Source organism: Camelina sativa, chromosome 14 (assembly GCF_000633955.1).
Source record: "Camelina sativa cultivar DH55 chromosome 14, Cs, whole genome shotgun sequence".
NCBI lineage: Eukaryota > Viridiplantae > Streptophyta > Magnoliopsida > Brassicales > Brassicaceae > Camelina > Camelina sativa.
The window spans coordinates 25,565,872-25,567,729 of NC_025698.1; the positions used below are offsets into that span (position 1 = coordinate 25,565,872).

The following is a 1,858-nucleotide window of genomic DNA, read 5'->3' on the forward strand; positions in this document are numbered from 1 at the left end:
TTTTTTTTTTTTTTTTTTTTTTTTGCAAGTGCTTGGCTTCTCCGACGACAGCTGGAGGTCACAAACTCTCACCGATCACCTGTCACCGTCATGGTGAAAGTCTCCGCCGCCGTCTTCAACCACCACATCATCTGAGACTTAATTCAAGTATCCCTCTTCGACGAGACCGACACTTCATGTTCGTCTCTTCCCATTTATCGAACCATCACCATCTCTGTTTGGTAAGTTGGCTCTTCTCCCTCTTAATCTGAATCACCATCTCTGTTTCTTCCTCCCCTTTTTTGTGCGACTCTCTTTGCCACCTCTTGGCTGTTTTTCATCGCAATCTCCTCCATTGTTTCGCTTGATCAATTCCTTGACCAAGTTTTCTCTTTTCTTGCAGGAAACACTTCAAGCTTCCATGTCTCCTCAAGTCATCTCTTCTCACTTTTTCTCCGTGACCACCGTCACGTCTCTTGCTCGGCTGACATTGCAACCGGCTGCTCCCTTTCTCTTCAGGTGAGCATCTCTTCTCTCTTTGCTTGGTGTTTTCTTTTAACACCAGCCTTGCATCACCTCCCATGTGAGACTTCCTCCTTTTTTTTCGATTCTTAGAGCCATCACTTTTGCTTAGCTTAGGACCTTTTTGACTTGAACCATCACCTCGGCTTTCTCCTAACCGTAGTATGATTGGCTTCTCCTCAAGTCATCACCTTAGCTTTCAGCCTTAGTAGTTTGGCTCCTTGAACCCTCCACCTTAGTCTTCTTACTTTGGTGTGTTTAGGTTTTGAATCATCACCTCAGCATCTCCGGCCTTTGTCTGTTTGATTCCTTTACCATCACCTTAGTTTTCTAACTTTGGCTTCTCTTAGAATCTTCTTCTTTGCCGTCTAGTCACAGCTTCTTCTTCTTTCTTCAGCTCACCTCTCAGTGATGAACCGCTTTTGCCTTGAGCTCAGGTCCACTCAAGGTTGCTCCCTCTTGCCTTGAGCTCTCAAGTCCACTCAAGCTACACATTGAGAGATTTGTTACTTTAATCTCTGTCTTCCTCTCGCTCTTTTCTTCTTCTTTTTCACGGCTTCACTGCCGTCACCTTTTCTTCTCTTTCTTTTTCTTTGCTGTGTTCTTCACGGCCAGTTCCTTCTTTCCATTCACGGCTTCTTTGTTGTCGTTGCCTTCTCACGGCACACTTTTCTTCTCTTCTTAGACATCTTCTCCTCATGGCCTCACCTTTCTTCATCTTCTTTGTGCAGGCTTCTTCTCATCATCTCCTTCTCTTCTTCTTCTTTTCCTTCTTTGCCGTTTCTTCTACGGCTCACCATTCATCTTTTCTTCTCAGCTCCGGTACATCTGTGTCACTCTTGGCGTCTTCTTCTTTCTTCTTCAGTCTCTTTACTAGACTTGCTTCTCTCCCTCTCGGCCTCAACTTCTTCTCATTGTTGCAGGCTCCAAGACCATATCAGCTCTGATACCATGTTGACATTTCAGGATCTTACTCTCACTTGTAAGATCAGTTTCTCTCATCTCTCTATCTCTGTTTTGGACACTCTGTTTTGTTCATTGAATAACAAGAAAGTTAGAGAACTTAGAGAGATAACACAAAGAGATTACATTTTATTTTCGGATCTCTAGAATACTTTCTTACAACACACACATCATACTTATACTACTTCTACTAGTTGCACCTCCCACATGTTCCCATACTTAAGACCATCATGACTCTTACACATTAGACCACACTCCTAGTTACTAACCCTTACACATCATAGGTTTGCTTTCTTACACAAGCCACACTACTATTACAACAACTCTCTTAGCTAGGCTTTAACCAAACAAATGACTAAGTCACAACACAACTTTCTACTTTGTCTTTGTTGCA

General features: G+C 42.9%; 1 protein-coding gene and 1 long non-coding RNA gene across 2 annotated transcripts in view; one reads left to right on the plus strand and one right to left on the minus strand.

Annotated features, from left to right (window-relative positions):
* The window catches only part of LOC104742442 (conserved oligomeric Golgi complex subunit 3-like), a 7,987-nt gene that overhangs the window by 3,567 nt on the left and 2,562 nt on the right, over positions 1–1,858 (minus strand). The gene's annotated exons all lie outside the window — the stretch shown is intronic.
* On the plus strand, positions 7–1,208 carry LOC104742441. The gene is made up of 3 exons (XR_002035021.1): positions 7–221; positions 383–498; positions 899–1,208. It is a non-coding gene; the product is annotated as an uncharacterized LOC104742441 (long non-coding RNA).